Genomic DNA, 19,744 nt, shown 5'->3' with positions numbered 1-19,744 from the left:
ATTCCAAGCTCTTGGCCATATGTGAGTCAGGTTCTGATACTTCCTTTGTTTTTCCAGAGTGTGTTTTTTGCCTTATTTCTTGTTAGAGAGCAGGCAATGAAGGGTTGGGTAAAAGCAACTCATATACATACTCTTTTAGTGTGAGGTTTAGGTTTATCTGGTTAGGAATTAGGCTCTGTTTGCTGTGGCTAAGGTGTCAAAGGCTCAGATTTGAGTTAGAGTCTTTGTTTTTGTCTTCACTGCTGTCTTTGAATTTTTCTAAAGACTTTTTAAATAGGGTCTGGGGCTGGTTCTTTTAGCTTTAATCTCTGTGATCACATCTGAGCCCTTAGTGATGAGTAAGGGGGGAGAGGAACCATTTTATATGATTAGGTCTCAGTCTTTCAGTGACCTTGAGTTCTGTCTTTCCCTTTTCCTACATGTAACGGTACTGTGGGCTTAAGATGGATATTGCCTTGATCCCATGTGGAAGGCTAGAGGGAGCTGGAATTGGAAATTTTCCTTCCCCAAGGTTGGTTAGACTCTGGCAAGAAGTAGGCATTGTTAAGGAGAACAGAGCTCTGGGTGTATTTCAAAACGGTAATTTTCCTTCCTCAGACCAGAGCAGGAAGGGAATTTTTCTGTAGTTTTCAGTGAGAACCTCAGGAAAGTGTGGGGACTCCCCAAACTAGGCCTCCTCAGAATGTTTAACTCTCAAACTAAGCCACACTGAGCCTCCAAGAACCAATGCTTCAAACATAGTTCAAAGTGTCCCCATGGATATTGGCTCCAGCTGTGGGCTTCTGCCTCTGGGCTTCTGTTGCCAGTAAGCTGTGATTCTCTGTATATGCCTGTGGTTTCAGTTTTGGGGCAGCACTTTGCCCTGTGACCTTAATTCTCTGGTAGATCTAAGAAAAGCTGTTCATTTTCAAGGTGGTTTGTTTTTTTTCCCCTCCCCCCCCCCTTTTTTTTTCTTGTGAGGATGGACATGACATTTTCCAAGTTTCTCTGCATTTGGGCCACCAACTGGAAGAATCATTTGTATTAGATATTCAGGGATTTTTTGGGGGGTTTGCTTCCGGTACAATTTTGCTTGAAATTGAAGATGTCAGTGCTAAAATTTAATGCATGAAGAATCTCTCTGAAACTTTGTGCTAGGTCTATCCTAGTCTTGATCCAGTGGGTGTGGTCTATCTTTATGGCGGCAGCTGTAATTTTGGTGAGCAGTGAAGGAACTCTGTCTTAGGTCATTTACCAGAGATAAATCTTTGGCTTTAAATAGGTTTTAAATATTAAATTTGAGTGCCTATGTATGTAGTGGCAATACCTGAACAACAGCTAAAGTAATTATCATGTTATCAAGAAAGCAAATTTGCAATTGTTTAGTATATGTAGCAGTAAAATTAATACAACAGCAGTTGTCAGATAATTTGAGCAGTGAATTTATAGGAGTAATTTTAATTTACATCCAGCATTGCAGGAAATTCTTAGCAATTTATATTTGATTAGGCTTAGGAAACAACATGGACCACATCCTCTGGAATTTTTTGTAGTAGCAACAATGAACAATTAAAACCCAAAAGAAAGGGCTAAGAATTTGATGCAGTATATTTGTCTTGTGAGAGTTAAACCCAGTGAATTACTTGGTAATAATTTAAAAATACAATGATAAAATTTTTACTTGTCTGTTATATAATTGTAGCAAATTAATTTGTCCTTGATGAGGGAATTATGAGGTTTTGTGCCTTAGACGTCCCTGTGTCTCCCAAGTCAGTGACGCAGATGTCTCTTTTTCAGATGTTTTTCTATTCAGGACACAATTACTTCTGTCTTGAAATAGGAATTATCTTTTAATGAACTCAATTTAAATTTCTTTTCCCTACTTTTGTGTTCATCTCCTTGAATAACAATCTCAGAAAATATTAACTTGTATTATTTCACAGTTGCATCCCCAACACTATCTTAATGTAATCTTGCCATATTTATTCTGCTATTTATTGGTTTGCACTCTTCTTCCTCAAGTCCTCATATGCAAGTGTAATGAAAAAGCTCTGTTTACTCTCTTTTTTAGATCATTAATGAATGTTAAGAACTGGCTCAACACCAATCCCTGGGCACTACCGTTGATAGGATCCTTATGTGACAGACTGGTATTTATCATTCATGCCCCATTGTTTGCGTTCCTCTTGACAGTTTGCAGTCTGTTCAGGAGCTGTCCTATCAAACTCAGTTTGAATGGATTTTTAAAGCTTTGGGAAGTACTGTATCAAATGTTTTATTGAAATCTAACACCAAGGGTATCTATTTTGTAGCCCATAGTCATTAATTAAAAAACATTAACCAATCACATCAATCTAGACTAACATCTAGAATCACATCCTTACGGACTAACGTTTCCTGTTCCTTTCTGACTGTTGGTAGGAGGGGACAGATACATCATTTTAGTGTTCTGTTTATTGCAGATAGTCCATAAAGTAAGATGGTTTATGTGAAACCTTCCAGGTGATTAGTTACAGAAAAGTTACCGTAAATGAATGAGAGAATCCCTAAAAATCCTCTGTCCTTTGCTTAGCTTTATACCCTCATTAACTTGCCCCCTGCCCAGCAACCACACTGACCAAATTTTTAATAAACAATTTAGATCAGGGTTTATTTATTAAAAAATTTTTTTTTAACATTTATTTATTTTTGAGACAGAGAGAGATAGAGCATGAATGGGGGAGGGGCAGAGAGAGAGGGAGACACAGAATCGGAAGCAGGCTCCAGGCTCTGAGCCATCAGCCCAGAGCCTGACGCGGGGCTTGAACTCACGGACCGCGAGATCGTGACCTGAGCTGAAGTCGGACGCTCAACCGACTGAGCCACCCAGGCACCCCTAGATCAGGGTTTATTTAGCACATTACATCCTAAATCTATCCATGCCTATTCATGTGCATGTGGTCAATGGCTGCTTTCTTCCTATGATTGCAGAATTGAATGGTTTTATGCCAGGGACCCTATACCCCCAAAGCCTAAAATACTTATCATCTGTCTTATTACAGAAAAAAATGTGGATTCTTGATTTAGATTATGATTAATAGTAATGATAATGCTTATTATAAATTGCCACCAGTAAGAGAAAATTGTGGATAACAGTAGATCTGGGATGTGTAATTGGAGAACAGACTGCCTAGGCTGCTGTGATGTGTATCCTTTCATGGGATAGTATTTCTGAGGTCATACAGCACTACTGAACTATAGAATCTATGATAGCGAATAGATTCAGATTTACTAACATTGTCGAATTCTGGAACAAATCCGAAGTCCAACTCCTGAAACGGCACAAATAGAATGTCATGGCTGTCAGATGAAATGGTACATATAATACATGTCACAGGAAATGGAAGACGTAGGTGTAGGTGGACATCCAAGTATATACATATGCCAGATAAACTCTCATACCTTCAGTCTCCCATCCATCCATCCATCCATCCATCCATCCATCCATATGTATGTACGTATGTAAGTACATACATAAACTCTCATACATTCAGTCATTTGAAAAACATTTAATTGTCTGTTAGATTCCAGCCACTGGAGCCTAACAGACAGGGAGAATCTTAAGCAGACTACATGCTCAGCGTGGAGTGTGATGTAGCCCCGATATCATGATTGTGAGATCATGACCTGAGCCGAAATGAAGAGTTGGTCGCTGATGCTTAACTGTCTGAGCTACCCAGGCACCTCTGTACTGTTTTATACAAGATGATCATAAAGAATCTTGAAGGAGAAAGGAAGCCAAACAGGTGTATTTGTGAAGAGCATTGGAGTTAGAGGTAAAAGAAAGTGTAAATGTCCTGAGGTAGTGGTGGGTTTGACATGTTGGGTGACCAGTAGGAGGACTGTGAGATCTAAGGAATGAATAAAGGAGATGGTGGCCAGTAACAAAGTTTCATTGGCTACTGTAAAACTCTGGAATTTTCTCTGAGAAGGAAACCATGAGAAGGTTTTAAGTTGAGAGATGACCCTATCTGACTTGAGTTTTATTAGGACTGTGGCTGCTCTGTGGAAAATGACCACAGGGCCTATTGGGGAAGTGGGAAACCAATTAGGAGATAATTACAATAGTTTGGTTCCTTTTACTCCCTGCTACCATACCAAATGGTGATTTGGTGGCAAGCTGCAAAGGTGGAGGTGGGGAGTGAGCGTTCTGAAAGTATTTTCAAGATAATATCCTCTAGACTTTCTGATAGATTTGATGTAGAATATGACAGACGAGTCATGGATCTTGCCAGAGTTTTTGCTCTGAATACTGGATGAAGGAAGTGCCATTTACTGGGGGTGGAAGAGACTGTGGGAGGGGGCAGGGTGAGGGGCAGAATCAAAAACTTATTTTTTTTACTCTGACACATAAATTTTGACCAAGAAAGCTGTCCTGTTTTTGTCAGTGAGGTAGCACAGTAGACAGATTCACCTGGGATTGAACAATGCTATCAACCATTTGCAAGATCTAAATCATAGAGTCAGGATATCGTGACTCATTATGGGAATTATTAAGTATTTTTATAAGGGGCAAAGATAAGACCATCTTTAAAAAGTGAAAATACATGAACATTAGTAACCATCTGTCAAAATGTAGCTTTTTTTTGGGAGACTGTATTATTATGGAAGTCTTTGTATCCCAAAAGATTGCTTTTTTGTGTGTTAGCATTTCAGGTGAAACTTACACACTTACACAATTACACTTACACAATTCAGTGTAATAATGCTTATATTTTTGGTGAGTGCATTTGGCTATTTTTAAACATTGATAATTGGCAGAGTGGTGGATTCAAGTCTGCTTTAGATTCTTTCCTCCTAGAATCTGCAGTCAAGAAGGAAAGTGTGGAGGAGACTTGACTTCTGGTGAGTCCCTCTTCTTCCTTCAAAGTAAGACTCTCTCTTCTTGGCTCCCTTAGGTTAAAAGGGTCCAAAGAACACACATACAAGTTTTTGTTATATGTCCCTCATTCCCAGATATTACTTTTATAGATTAGAACCAAGATTGCTCATATGCACTTTATTATTATTTTTAATAGCTTATTAAGGTATAATTTATATACAAAAATTACAGTATTTAATGTATATAATTTGAGTTTGGACAAACACCCATGATGCCATCATCACAGTGAAGGTAATAGACATAAGTAACACCACCCAAAATTACCTTGTGTTCTTTTTGTTGTTGTTGTAGAAACACTTAACATAATATCTACCCTCTTACCAAATCTTTAAATGCACAATATTGTTAACTATAGGCTGTATGTTCAATACAGCAAATCTCTAGAACATATTCATGTAACATAACAAACTATTGAAGGTTAATTTTTGACCTTGAAGTCCCTGGATACACTTGAATGTAAATAAAGCATAAGAAGACTAAAGGCCTTGATTAAAAAAAAAAAAAAAAAAAAACACACCACTCAGTCTTGTTTTAATGAAACAGTAGTATATTTCCATTTTGGAAAATAACTGTTTTTAGGAAAGACACATCAACTTGTATATACTGTCTTTGAACCAGACAAAACTCAGTTGGGGGCTGCCTGAGCAGCACACAGAAGCAATGACTCTGAGTCAAGGCTCTCAGGTCATTGTCAGCCCTGCTGCTAACTCGCTTTGTCATGTTTGGCAAGTCACTTCCCCTCTCTGAACTTTAGTTTGCTCATCATTGGCTCAGGGAATAATTGGGTTTTAATAAGTAGTCAAATTATATGACCCCTAATATTCTCTCCATTTCTAGAGTACTGTCTTTTCATAATAGTGCTTTGACACAGGACAAAACTGTGCTGTCCCGTGCATCCCTAAGTCTCAATATAAGTGGCTGTTCTGGAAGAATTCCCCAGGAGAAATGGTTTTACACAAGGAAAAACCTAATTCAAAACTGGCATAACCACCTTACACTGATGGCAAATCAGAAGTGTTATATATGTATGCATAAGGCACCTGTGTAGATAATGATTTCTCAGGAAGACTTTTGTTTGTTTTTTGATTATCATTTATTTATCTTTTTTGTAAATTACAGGTCATAGAAAATCTACTTCCTCTGTCTTAATATACTCTCTTAATAGGTATTTAACTTTGAAATTTGTAAACTTTCTGTGTGAAAGATAGTGAACAGAGTTTCTGGGCAATTTAATAACTGGTTTATGGAGAATAATGCTGTGTTTATTGTCTAAATTTAGAAATAAGAATAGAGATTCAGTATGAAGAGGTTTGGATTGAGTCTGGCTATAAGTAAAGCCAGTGTGCATAAATGAGAGGGCATGGCATGATTACCCCTCTGCAAATACTTTGTACCCGCCTCCGCACTTGGATGATTTTTCATATATGTTGGTGACATTACAGAAATAGGGCATTGTCCTGAGAAAGACTCCGTTGAATCATACTTGGATTTCCAGAGAGTTGAAGAGCTAGGTTGTTTTGGATGTTGGCTCTGTTCTAGACTTTTATCCTCTGCATATTAACATGGATGGGTTTGGGAAGTTAGCTTTTACCTTGTATACTTTGTAGAGAGGAAAAAAAGGATGAGATTTGAGAGGAGTAGTAATGGATTGCATGGGGTGGTGGAAGAGGAATGTAATGGTGCGTGCACCTGAGGAGGTCAGGATCCGTTGATCAGATGCTCATATAAGGTGTACTAAAAATGGAGAGGGATTGAGAAGCATGTATGTGTACATGTTGAGAACTTTGCTTACTTTACATCTTTGACTACTACATTCCTGACATTGCAATTCCCCTAAACTATTATTTATTCATTCTCCTTAAGAAAATGAGAGTACTCACTTTTTTTTAAGCAGGTTTTGTTTGACATGGGAAAATATATCAAGTGAAATTGACATTGAGAAAAACATTTTCTGATTTTTAAAGGAATTTAGAAAGAGAAATATTACTATACTTAATACTATAAAAGGGCTAATTCTGACTGAATTAGTTTATAATTTTTATACAATAAAAATACCAAAAGAGTTTTTGAAGGGAAGTAACCAAGCTAATTAAATTGTTCATATGGAAAATGAAGTATGGGATGGGACATATTCACACAGGGATTAATGCAATATTAGAATGATGTACAGTGAGGTACTTGCAATACACTGATGAGTCAGAGCGGCCTAGTGCTTGGTTGGATGTGTGAGCCCTGGAGATAGATTGCCTCGATCTGTGTCCTGCCTTTGCCATTCATTACTGGCTGTGGGATCTTGGGGAAATTATTTAGTATTTCTGGGTTTTGTCTTACTTGTTTAATCTAACTATTAAAATAGTGTTTATCTCATAGAATTGATTTAGAGATTAAATGAGTTAACACCTGCAAAGTGTTTAAAGCAACGTGAAGTAGCAGTATTACCACCTTCATCAGCACCCCACTAATTGGAATAGAAGAGAAAGTCCAGATATAGACCTAAATATATAGGAGAACTGGCATGTAATATGGGTCTATTGAATCAATAAGGGAAGTGTTATAATGGTGTTAAGAAAATTGACCAGCTATCAGGGAAACAAATTGTAGAAACTCCCTCCTTAAAAGAAAAATAACTAATAGGCCAATTATTTGAATAAAAAATGAAGACCTAGTTCCTTACAAAGTGAAATGTACGCTTACATATGACTAAGAAATTCAAATTCTATGTATTTTCCAAAGATACATAAAAAGACACTTCCACACAAGGACCTGTACACATATATTCATAGCTTTATCCTCCATAGCCCAAGTAGGAAACAATACAAATGTCCAACAACAGGTGAATGGATGAACTAGTTATGATCTATCCACGCTGTGAAATACTACTCAGCACTAAAGAGAATGAACTACAAAACCTATAATACAGACGAATTTTGAAAACACTATGCTAAATGAAATAAGCCACTGTAAAGACTATATACGGTATGAGTCCATTTATAGGAAAATCTAGAAAAGGCAAAGTAGAGTGAGTGAAAGTAGATCTGTTGTTGGGAGCCAGGAATGGAGGGGGGAGACTGAATGCATAAAAGGCACTTCTGGTGATAATAGAAATATTTTACGTATTGGTTGTGGTGGTTATATGCTTGCAAGCATTTGTCAAAATTCATCCAAGTGGAAACTTAAAATGGGTGAATTATATGTAAATTACTCTGCCATCAAACTGATTGTATTCAAATTAAGCCTTAAAGATAATGGCAATTTTATTTATTTTTATTATTATTATTATTTTTTAACGTTTATTTATTTTTCAGACAGAGAGAGACACAGCATGAATGGGGGAGGGGCAGAGAGAGAGGGAGACACAGAATAGGGAGCAAGCTCCAGGCTCTGAGCCATCAGCCCAGAGCCCTACGCGGGGCTCGAACTCGCGGACCGCGAGATCGTGACCTGAGCTGAAGTCGGACGCTTAACCGACTGAGCCACCCAGGCGCCCCGATAATGGCAATTTTAAAACATGTCTCCAATATTGCTATACACTCCTCCTATCAAAAGGTGGAATCTGTATTCTTCCCCTTGAATCTGGGCTCTTACTGACTGGTACAGTATGACCTAAACCCTGGAGCTTGCATTTTTTCTCTTTTGAGATGCTAATGTTTTGGAACTCAGCCTCTGACCTAAGAGGAAGTACAAGTCACATGGAAAGGTCTCAGTCAACAGGTAGAACCAACTGTCAGATAACATGAGTGAAGAGACTTTTGAGAGGACTCAAGTTCAAGGCATTGTCTGATTGGAATCATAGAAGAGGTCCTAGGTGAGAACTATCCCATGAGGTAAATCTCCAGAGTCATGAGGATTTTTCACAGAGCTAGGACAATCAATCCTAAAATTTGTGGATCCAGAAAAGACCTCGAATAGTCAAAGCAATCTTGAAAAAGAAAATCAAAGCAGGAGTCATCACAATCCTGAACTTCAAGCTGCTTGCAAAGCTATAGCAATCAAGACAGTATGGTACTGGCACAGGAATAGACCCATAGGTCAAAGGAAGAATAGAGGACCCAGAAATGAACCCACAAATGTATGGCCAACAAATCTTTGACAAAGCAGGAAAGAATATCCAATGGAATAAAGACAGCCTCTTTAGCAAATGGTGCTGGGAAAACTGTACAGCAACATGCAGAAAAATGAACCTGGACCACTTTCTTACACCATACACAAAAATAAGCTCAAAATGGATGAATGACCTAAATGTAAGACAGGAAACCATCAAAATCCTTGAGGAGAAAGCAGGCAAAAACCTCTCTGACCTCGGCTGCAGCAACTTCTCACTCAACATGTCTCCAAAGGCAAGGGAAACAAAAGCAAAAATGAACTATTGGGACCTCATCAAAATAGAAAGCTTCTGTACAGCAAAGGAAACAATCAGCAAAACTAAAAGGCAACCGACAGAATGGGAGAAGATATTTGCAAATGGCATATCAGATAAAGGGCTAGTATCCAAAATCTATAAAGAACTTATCAAACTCAACACCCATAAAACAAATAATCCAGTGAAGAAATGGGCAAAAGCCATGAATAGATACTTTTCCAAAGAAGGGATCCAGATGGCCAACAGGCACATGAAAAAATGCTCCACATCACTCATCAGCCGGGAAATACAAATCAAAACCACCATGAGATACCACCTCACACTTGTCAGAATGGCCAACATTAACAACTCACACAACAACAGATATTGATGAGGATGTGGAGAAAAAGGATCTCTTTTGTACTGCTGGTGGGAATACAAACTGGTATAGCCACTCTGGAAAACAGTATGGAGGTTCCTCAAAAATTAAAATTGGAACTGCCCTATGACCCAGAAATTGCATTACTAGGTATCTATCCAAGGGATACAGGTGTCCTGTTTTGAAGGGGCACATGCACCCTAATGTTTATAGCAATGCTATCAACAATAGCCAAAGTATGAAAGAGCCCAAATGTCCATCGATGGATGAATGGATAAAGAAGGTGTGTGTGTATGTGTGTGTGTGTGTGTGTGTGTGTGTGTGCGCGTGCGCACGCACACACACATACATGTTGGCCTGGTGTATACACACACATACACACACACACACACACACACACACACACACACACACACTGGAATATTACTTGGCAATCAAAAAGAATGAAATCTTGCCATTTGCAACTACATGGATGGAACTACAGGGTATTATGCTAAGTGAAATTAGAGAAAGACAAATATCATATGACTCCACTCCTATGAAGACTTTAAGATATGAAACCAATGAACTTAGGGAAAACAAATAATATAAAAACAGGGAGGGGGACAAAACATAAGAGACTCTTAAAAATATAGAGAACATACAGAGGGTTGCTGGAGGGGTAGTGGGAGGGGAGGGATGGGCTAAATGGGTAAGAGGCTTTAAGGAATCTACCCCTGAAATTGTTGCACGATATGCTAACTAACTTGGATGTAAATTAAAAAATAAATAAACTGAAAAAATAAAAGAATGACATTTGTTTTAAGAAGCTATGTTTTGGGGTCATTTATTATGCAGCATCAAGTAACTAGAACAGAAAATCTGGAAGAAAACAGGATATTAACATTTATAAATGGGAGAAGTTTTTCTGTGCATGGTACAAAATGTATAAGCTATCAGAAAAATAAATACATTAATAAAAACTAAATTATTCTACAGTAAAGAAAGTATCAAAATTAAAGGACAAAGTGGGAAAATGTCACACATACATTGCAGTGGTACTTGTTTTACTGTATCATGAATATTTACAGATCAAGAAAAACTAGCAACACTAGAAAACAGACCTAGAACATAGGTGAAAAATGAAAAGATAAATCAAGCTTACAGCAAAGATGGTCATACTCCCACTAGGAGAAATACAAGTCAGTGTTGCAGCACAATACCATTTTATGTGTAAAATTGGTGGAGATAACAAAGATTATCCAAATTATTAGGGTACTTAAATAAGTTCTTCAGTATATTTCTGATGAGTGTGTAAATCAGCTCAACCTGTTTGGAGGGCAATTTAATCCTATCATAATTTAAAATGCAGAGTCATTTTGTGTTAGGTAAATAATAGTGGTTTCACTAAATAAATCTTTATTTTTAATTGGTGTCAGGATTTGCTCGGAGATTTTGTGCCAGGTAGTCAGTCGTTCAGGGATCTAGGCTCCCTCCATGTAGATTCTTTGTAGTACTGTGGGACTTGAAGGCTTTCACTGGATTGTCTGAACCTGGCTGCTAGAAGATGGACTTGAGAGTGTGTGTGTGTGTGTGTGTGTGTGTGTGTGTGTGTGTGTGAAGGACTGTGGAGGAGAGTTTGTCTAGGCCTGGCAATGGCATATGTTTGTGTGTGTGAGTGTATGTATGTGTGTGTGAGTGTATGTATGTGTGCGTGCTTATATTGGTTAAATGGTCCTGGTATGATACTGGTAGTTAGGGTGGTATAGAAAGATTCACTGAAAATGATCAATTAAACTTGGGAAGTGAACTTATTTTCATTTCAACATTACACAAAGCTTTTTATTTTTTTCAGCCAACTCTGTCAGACCTTCTCTCTGGATTGCTTCTACATTATCAAGGCAATTTTTAAAAGGTGTCCTTAGTGTCAGAAATCTGCTTCAACTATTTCTGTAATTTGGAAGCTGTGCATTTTTAAATAAAAAAGGAACAGTAAGATATTACTTTCATTTGTGTTAGAAGAAATGAGAAGGAAAAAAATCACAAATAATTTAAGAATATGTATTAATATTTCAGGCCAACATCTTTCATGGAATAGAAACTACTTGTACATTTCTGGTACTTCATGTTTCTCAATATGCATGGAAAAGATACATTGAGATGTATTTGCATAATTTATTTTTTGATCATTGTTAGTAAAACATATTTTGATATCTGTCTTCTAAAAATCCTCTTTTATAATAAGACTCAATAGGCATACATTGAGTTTTTTGTATTTATTTGAATCAAAAGCTAAAATTGGTAGCATGACAGGTTTGAAAAAATTACATCTTCCCAATTATATTAAAAAAGGCAATCAGGAAAAGTGGATCTGAAGCATCCTTAGTCAAACATAATTAGGTGCAGTGGTATAAAATACTTCTTGCTGCTCTCTTTAGTAATACCTGTGTTCTAGTTAAACAGGCTTTCACCTAGCTCCACACTGCCACATGTGCTCCTCTTTGTGACTCTGAATATGAATGTTCTTCCTCACATTTTGTACCAGAAAAATAGAACTTACTAGCCAGTGGTCAACTGTTAAACTAAATAGAAGAGGATTTTACTAATAACATCTTATAAAATGTCAAAACATATACTATTATTTTTCTCTTGCTCATACAGAACTTCTGTTTGTCATTTTCCTTTAGATCTTGTGGCTCCTTCCCTCATAGTTCCACCCTGACCCCATGGAATGCTGGATTATTCTCTTCACCTTCTTGGTCTGCCATTGGCATCCCAGATTGTCTTCAGTCAGATCACATGGGTTATGATTAAGGTATGCAACTTGACAAAAAAATTTTCTTTTACCTTTGAAATATTAATGAGAAACCAGTTCTACACATTACATAAAACCAGAAAATAGCGATTCCTAATTAAGATAGTTAATAATTATGCAGTCTTCTGTAGCAGGATATGAGTGTACTGAGTTGTCACGTACCAAGGGAAGAACCAGAATTGAGGAAATCGAGAAATTGAGGTAAGAAATCATAAATAGAAAAGATTGTAAGGATGGGCAGAGCAAGGTGTAAACTTTAGTCTGTTCATAAGGTTAGCACAACTGAGAAGCCAGCAGAGTAATAGGACCATGAAGGGTGATGATAAAATTTTTTGCCAAAGCAGGACATTATTGAGTGAAAGGGGGTGCTCTTGATAAGCGTGCCACAATTATAGACCTAAATTAAGACATTCTGAGGCAAACCAGCTCCCGATGAACATATGGTCACCATAAATTAGGTTGGTGCTGAAAAAACTTGACAACAGCAAGAATCCATTTTACCTTAAGCCTAAGGTCATGGGAAATATTTCAGAGCAAAGTGGAGAAGAGAAACAAGAAAGCAAGTGTAGCCAGTTTTAAGCATTATTAGGGCAGTGTCATGTGTACCCAGAGTTCCATCTCTCAGAAGAACTTCGTGAAATGGAACACAATGTATATCTCAGAAATAATCTACCTATTAGATGAAGGAATTGGATATTTACACACCGATTCTTGAGTCTCTGAGGACAGCTCCTGGTAGTGAATTCTTCCAGGTCATGGAGGTTCTGAGAAATAAAAAGCCTGCAGGCACAGACAAGCCAGATGTCTAGGAGAGGATTATGGGTGCAAGGGTCCCACGTCAGCTACATATTTTATGCTCTAAAATTAAGTGCCCATGGTGGCTAGTTTCAGTTTGGGAAAAATAACATACTCTAGATAAAATGATAGCTTTTTTTTTGGTTTATTTTGAGAGAGAGTATGAGTGGGGGAGGGAGAGAAAAAGAGGGAGAAAGAATCTCAAGCAGGTTCCACACTGTTAGCACACAGCCCACCATGGAGCTCAAACTTTAGAACCATGAAATCATGACCTGAGCCTAAACAAAGAGTCGGACACTTAACCAACTGAACCACTGGGTGCCCTTGAAATGATAGTTTCTCATCATTTCTGATTGATCTGTATCTGTGGGAGGAAATTGTGTTAAATGGTGCTTGTTCTGTAGTATTACTCCAGAAATCAGTCCCCGTTTGAGGAGAGCTTCAAGTGGACTGATAAACATTTGAAAATATTGCAAAGGAGTTTTAAATTGACATCTCCTAATTTCATCACTAAATGTGAGGCAGTTTTCTCAGGTGATTCTTTAGAGTTTTGAAAGCAGTTGTACACTATTTTTAGTTAGAATCAATGGTTAGGGATTGTATTGGAAGAAAACATGCCAACTGTCTTAAAATTCTCATACTTTGAAGGTACTACATGAGAGGTGGTTTGGGAAACTATTCTAGAGCATATCCAAACTGATAATTTAATTCTGAGGCTACTGTGATGATGATATGTATATGCATATATACATGTTCAAACCCATCAACTTGTATCCATTAAATACTTGCAGTTTTTTATATGGGCATACTTTGGAGATCTTGCAGGTTCAAGACTACCACAGTAAAGCGAATATTGCAGTAAAGCAAGTCAAATGAATTTTTTGGTTTCTTAGTGCATATAGGTTATATTTATACTATACTGTAATCAATATAGTGTGCAACAGCATTATGTCTAAAAAAATGTACATACCTTAATTAAAAGTTCTTCATTGCTAAAAGATCCTAAACATATTTGAGCTTTCAGTGAGTTGTTGTCTTTTTGCTTGTGGGAGGGTCTTGCCCCAATGTTGATGACTGCTGACTTAGTGTGGTGGGTGGTTGCTAAAGGTTGGAGTGGCCATGACAATTTTTTAAAATATGAAAAAAGAAGTTTGCCATGTCAATTGACTCTTGGTTTCATGAATAATTTCTCAGCAGTGATGATGTTTGATAACACTTTACCTACAGTAGAACTTCTTTGGATACTGGAATCATCCTACAACCTGCTGTGCTTTAGCAACTAAATTTATATAATCTTCTAAATCCTTTGTTGTCATTTCAAGAATCTTCGCATCATCTTCACCAGAAGTAGAGTCCATCTTAAGAAACCACTCTCTTTGCCCGTGTGTTAGAAGCAACTCCACCTCCGTGAAACTTGACTATGAGATTGCAGGAGTTCAGTGTCCTCTTCAGGCTTCACTTCGGGTTCTAGTTCTCTTGCCGTTTCTACCACACCTGCACTTATTTCTCCACTGATGTCTTGAACCCCTCCAAGTCATTCATGAATGTTAGAATCCACTTTTCCCAAACTCCTGTTAATGTTATTTTGGCCTCTTCCTGTGAATCATGACTGTTCTTAATGACATCTAGAATGCTGAATCCTTTCCAGAAGGTTTCAATTTACTTTGCTTAGATCCATCAGAGGAATCACTATATATGGCAGCTGTCACCTTACAAAGTGTATTTCTTAAATAATATTTGTAAGTTGAAATTTCTCCTTGATCCATGGGCTGCAGAATGGATGTTGTATTAGCAGGCATGAAAACAATATTAATCTTGTCCATCTCTATTAGAACTCTTGGGTAACCAGGTATGTTGTTAACAAGAAGTAATATTTTGATAGGAATCTTTTTTTTTTCCTGAGTAGTAGGTCTCAACAGTGGGCATAAAATATTCAGTAAACCGTGTTGTAAACAGTTGTGCAATCACCTAGGTTCTGTTTTTCTATGTAAAGAGCACAGGCAGAGTAAATTCGGCATAATTCTGAAGGGCCCTAGAATGTTTAGAATGGTAAATGAGTAGTGCTTCAAGTTAAGGTCACCAGCTGCATTAGCCACTAACAAGAGAGCCAGCCTGTCTTTTGAAGCTATGAGGCCAGGCATTGACTTCTCTTCTCCAGCTAGAAAAGTCCTAGATGGCATCTTCTTCTAATGGAAGACAGCTTGGTCTACATTGATAATCTGTTCTTCAGTGTAACCACCTACCTTAATTAGCTAGATCTTCTTGATAACTTGTTCTAGCTTCTATGTTAGCACTTACTGCTCTGCCTTGCACTTTTATGTGATAGAGGTGGCTGCTTCAATCTCATGACCCAACCCCTGCTAGCTTCAAACTTTTTTTGCAGCTTCCTCATCTCAGCCTTTATAGAATTAAAGGGAGTTAGTAGTTTGCTCTGGATTAGGCTTTGGCTTAAGGGAATGTTGTGGCTGGCTTGATCTTCTTTCCAGACCTTGAAAACTTTTTGCATATCAGCAGTAGGTATTTCACTTTCTTATTTGTGTGTTCACTGGAGTAGCACTTCTAATTTTCTTCAAGAACTTTTCCTTTGTGTTCACAACTTGGTTAACTGTTTGGCACAAGAGGCCTAGCTTTCAGCCTGCCTTGGCTTTTGACGTGCCTTCCTCACTAAGCTTTATCATTTCTAGCTTTTAATTTAATATGGGAGACCAGTGACTCTTCCTTCCACTTGAACACTTAGAGGTTATTATGGGTAATTAATTGGCCTTATTTCAATATTGTTGTATGTTAGGGAGTACGGACAGCTGAAGGAGAGGGAGAGACACTGTGGAAAGGCCCGTCCGTGGAGCAATTAGAACACATACAACATGTATCAGTTAAGTTAGCTGTCTCACGTGGGTGTGGTTTGTGGCTCCTCACAACGATTAAAGTAGTAACACAAAGATGACTGATCACAGATCACCATAACAAACCTGCTAATAATGAAATTGTGAAATGCTGAGAGACCGACCCAAATGTGACAGAGAGACACCAAGTGAGCAAGTGCCTTTGAAAAATGGTGCTGATGGACTTGCTCAACACAGGGTTGCCACAAACCTTAGGTTTCCAAAAAACATGCAGATCTGTGAAGTGTGAAGCAAAGCACCATAAAATAAGGTGTGCTTATCTATCAGTTACACCTCAATGACATAGTCAACAAATGAAGTAGTTTGGCAGTTGTATTTACTGTAGAAATAGATTTTGAGCAGAATTTTTCAGATGGCCATCTCTAGTATGATATTTAATGTTAACATTTTCTAGACTATTTTTCTAGTAAAATTACTAGATTAAAATATTCCATTGAGTACAATAAGTAAGGCTGGAAATTTTGTTCTTCAGCTATTTTTTTAAGCTTTTATATTTGGAAAGAGAGAGAATCCCAAGCAGGCTCTGTGCTGTCACTGTGGAGCCTGACACGGGGCTCGAAGTCACAAACCGTGAGATCATGACCAGAGCCGAAATTAAGATTCGTGCCCCTGGTTTTCTTTTTTTAAAACCTATATCTTTAGTGCCAGGACAGTGGCTTGGGCCTTAGGATGAAGGACAGCTTTGGTCAGGGGGGCCTGGGGTCAGGGACCTACCCTGGTACAGTGAGAATATGAATTAGGGGAAGACCTTGTTGCTGGAACAGAGAATCCAGACTTGCAAATAGAGCCTGATATTTAAAGAATATGGAGAAGGTAATATGGAAAATGTAACTGTACAGATAAAAGTCAGTACCAGACACCTGCGGCGAAGGTAGAATATCTAACGTGTGGAGAACCAGATCTGTTGTTCACAGTCGGTACGACTCCAAGCCTTAGCTAGAATTCACTTGGTCTCTTGGACAGGGCATAGAGTTGAGAATAAATGATAAGAGCAACTCAAAGTCTAGTTGTGAAGAAAGCGATTCTTTGGAGCTAGGAAGAAGATAGCATCCCAGGGAGCCATTCCTGGAAACTGATTGTGGGCTCAGTAATTTGGCAGAGACCTAATGGCCAGGATTGGGACGCTTGGAAATGTCAGGAAACAGCAGCAAGATGAGTTGATGTCGAGTCATCTGAGACCTCTTAGTACCTGGAGCCTGAGGGTAGAGCTAAGTCTGCCTCTGTGCATTAAATGTTCCAGCTGAGTCTAGAAGAGAAATACAACAGCAGGGGACGAGACACATCAGTATAGTTTTAGAATAATGGCTTAAAACAGTGTTTCCCAAGGATGTTTCATGGATCACTATTTTTAAGACATTGTTTCTGCAGTGAGAGCTTCATTCCTGTAAGTGCTACTAGTCTTTTCCCCTTCATGAAGAAACACACTGCACATTCACATGTTAAAAACTCTGAGACTTCCAGTTGTAAAGAAAGATTTTTTTCCATCTAACACCCATTGCATGGAACCAGACTGCTGTGTAATAAGTGTTGAGGGTGGCTGGATTAGATAACTCTCAGCAGCAGTAGTCACTGAAGGCTAGAAGTAACTTTGTAAAACTTTGTGAAAGGGGTAGAAACACTCCATCAATTGCATCTTGAAGAAACTGCGATTTGGTAAGAGTCTGCTGAGAAAAACAGAATTTGGTTCAAAATAGCTTTTGACTATATTGTTAAGAAAAGACAGAGGCTGTCAAGACAAAAAGGGCCTAGGGCATCCTTGCTTTATTCTTTTGTTAAGAGAAGTCCGGAAAGAGAAGATACCAGGTTGATTGCATTGGTGTGGCTCTAACTAGGAGATGAATAGGAGTGGAAGAAGGCATATGTGTAAGGTGCTTCTGTTTCAACATTTACAGTCATAAGCCTGAACACCTGAAGGAAACAGTAATCAAAATGGAGCCTGTGTTGCAGGTGACGATTGGGACAGTTGGAGGCTCAGATTGGAGGAGATGCTCTGTTAGTGGCATTTATAAGACAGTAATAATGCCTTTAAAATTGGATATTACAGGGGCACCTGGGTGGCTCAGTCGGTTAACCATTGGGCTTCGGCTCAGGTCATGATCCTGCAGTCCGTGGGTTCAAGCCCTGCTTCTGAGTTGTCAGCTCAGAGCCTGGAACCTGCTTCAGATTGTGTCTCCCTCTCTCCGTCCCTCCCCCACTTGTGCTGTTTCTCTCTCTCTCTCTTTCAAAACTAAATAAACATTAAAAAAATTGGATATTACATATTGAACTAATAGGTCTCTAGCAAGAGCCTATGTTAAATTTATAGGCTGTTGCTATTAAAATATTGTGATCAATGTTTTCCAGAAACATACAACTAAAAGAATTGTTTCTGATTCATGGGATCATTGGTGTACCATGTGAGACATAAACTGTGTTCATTTTGACTCAAGGTTCATTCTGCTTCAGTTTATCTGACTTTCATCAAAAATAAGAAGATAGACACCTTCGAAATTTTATAGTTGATCAAGAAACCACCACAGATGTATGCCTTATATATTAGGTAGATACTTATATTTGTGACATCTCCATCTTTGTATATTTATTTACAAACTGAATGATGATAAAATTTAGAAGAAGACTTTGTATTTATATTCCATAATGATTTTGCCTTATTTATGTAAATATCTATTGTCAGTACATTAATACAGTATTTATATCTTTGCCTGATTTTCATAAAGGCGTTTGTGAGTATACATGTGGAATATGTGTGTGTGTGGAATATGTGTGTTATATGCTGTGTGTATCAATCAGATGTTAAGGTGTGTATGTATGTATTTTACCAGGGAATTTATAGATTTTTATAATGTTAAACTAGAAAAGAAGCATCTGATTCACCTAATTGGAGGCTCTTCTTTTTTTTTTCCCCCAATGAGGAGCACTACATTGGCACACATATTTAAAATTAGATTAACCATTAAATGAACTCAGAAGCTGCTCCTTTATGCAGTATTGTTTCAGAAATCTTAATGGGAGAAAATAGTTGACTTTTGTGCTAGTTTCTGAGCTGTAATTTAAGGAAAGTATTCCATAACTCAGAAGTCATCTTTGCTTTAAATACACTTTCAAAATGTATTAAAATGAATATCTCAAAATCTTAGGACTAAATGCTTCCAAGGTTTTCAGCATTCATAATGTCTTTTTTTTTTTTTTTTTTTTTTAAATTTTTTTTTTCAACGTTTTTTATTTATTTTTGGGACAGAGAGAGACAGAGCATGAACGGGGGAGGGGCAGAGAGAGAGGGAGACACAGAATCGGAAACAGGCTCCAGGCTCCGAGCCATCGGCCCAGAGCCTGACGCGGGGCTCGAACTCACGGACCGCGAGATCGTGACCTGGCTGAAGTCGGAGGCTTAACCGACTGCGCCACCCAGGCGCCCCCATAATGTCTTTTATATGCTTCCATTCTTTATGTCCTTCCATTTTTCATTGTAAATAGACAAACTAGACCATGCTACTACTGTAGAATAAGATGAAGGGATCTTGGAACCATAAAATATCTTTACGAATTTTAAAGCTTTCACCAAATGTTAATTAACTGAACCTCCTACCAGCCCTGTGAGTAGTCACAGTAAGTATATCATAATACCCATTTTATG

At 38.0% G+C, this 19,744-nt stretch overlaps 1 long non-coding RNA gene across 1 annotated transcript in view; it reads left to right on the top strand.

Moving 5' to 3' along the window:
* The window catches only part of LOC132686500 (uncharacterized), a 144,514-nt gene extending 130,356 nt beyond the window's left edge, over window positions 1–14,158 (top strand). Inside the window, exons 3-4 of the long non-coding RNA XR_013553018.2 lie at window positions 12,285–12,412; window positions 12,547–14,158. This is a non-coding gene — a long non-coding RNA (uncharacterized LOC132686500). The remainder of the gene's footprint in view (window positions 1–12,284; window positions 12,413–12,546) is intronic.
* Window positions 14,159–19,744: the final 5,586 nt, after the last annotated feature.

The sequence above is a fragment of the Panthera onca genome, chromosome F1, assembly GCF_046562875.1.
Source record: "Panthera onca isolate mPanOnc1 chromosome F1, mPanOnc1 haplotype 2, whole genome shotgun sequence".
Taxonomy (NCBI): Eukaryota; Metazoa; Chordata; class Mammalia; order Carnivora; family Felidae; genus Panthera; species Panthera onca.
This window is presented reverse-complemented; position numbering and strand designations above follow the sequence as displayed.